Raw genomic sequence first — 1,107 nt, 5'->3', positions numbered from 1 at the left:
ACCTCTTTGAGTATTCCTTGTTTAATTCTCTATGTATCTATTAAATTTAGTGGTTCCCAGAGCACTAGCCATGCTTGTTCTCCTTTGTACACTCCTCTTTTCTAAAACAGCCTCTCTATTGCCTTTATTTCTCCCAATATACAATGATTGCTCAGCCAATACACATCATCCGCATAGCACTTTTCCAAGTTTCAAAAAATATGTTTCCTTTGCCCACAGGTATCCCTACTTCAGTGTGCTCCACATAAATCAATATCAACATACTATTTCTCCATTTATTTATGTAGTATGTTATACCACACAAGCAAGAAACAGGTGAGGTTGCGAGACTAAACATAACAGGACTTAAAGCTATCTTTTCCATTTCTATGGCTGCTTACTCAGACATTTATCATTTCTTATATAAATTATTATAATCACCATCTAGATTGTACAGCAAAAACCCTTTACATCTTCATATTTTATACCCATACCTCTTTCCCTTCTGGTTTTTCAAAATACATTATATAAATAAAACTTTTTTTTAATCTGAAAAACAGTCAAATCTCAAAACAAATACTGATACCACCTAATATAAAATCTAAGAAGACAGCATCTCTTTTTAAACTGAGAATGAATTTCAGTACTGTTCTTATTGGTTAATAAAAATCATATTTATGTGCTCACTTTAGCACCACATATACTAAGATTAGAATGATAGATTAGTAAGGCCCTTGGGCAAGAATGACATGCAAATTTGTGAAACATTCCATATTTTATTTAACACACATACACACACACACGCACCTTTATGCTTGTGCCAGGAGTCTCCTTATGTTATTCTAGTCTAAAAAGAAACCATCTCCGAAAATTTCATAAGAGTATCATTTTAGAAATGACTAGAACACTAGTATACCTTTCTAAAAACTAAACTCAAATATGTCATAATATAGCTCCATCTAACCAAACTGGAATTTTAACAATAAACAAGGCATTTCCAGAATAAGGATTAAAGCTATGATAAATGAGTAGATGGTTTATGCAGGACATTTCCCATTTTCTCCTTCACATTCATTATCCATTCTTCTCTCTTTGAGGCTCTTTGGCCAAAAGGAAGGAGAGAGGAAA

At 32.9% G+C, this 1,107-nt stretch overlaps 1 pseudogene; it reads left to right on the top strand.

The window, feature by feature from the left end:
- Positions 1-658: 658 nt before the first annotated feature.
- Positions 659-758, top strand: LOC116569750 (annotated as a pseudogene).
- The last annotated feature ends 349 nt before the right edge of the window (positions 759-1,107 follow it).

The sequence above is a fragment of the Mustela erminea genome, chromosome 11 (genome assembly GCF_009829155.1).
Source record: "Mustela erminea isolate mMusErm1 chromosome 11, mMusErm1.Pri, whole genome shotgun sequence".
NCBI classification, from domain to species: Eukaryota; Metazoa; Chordata; class Mammalia; order Carnivora; family Mustelidae; genus Mustela; species Mustela erminea.
This window is presented reverse-complemented; position numbering and strand designations above follow the sequence as displayed.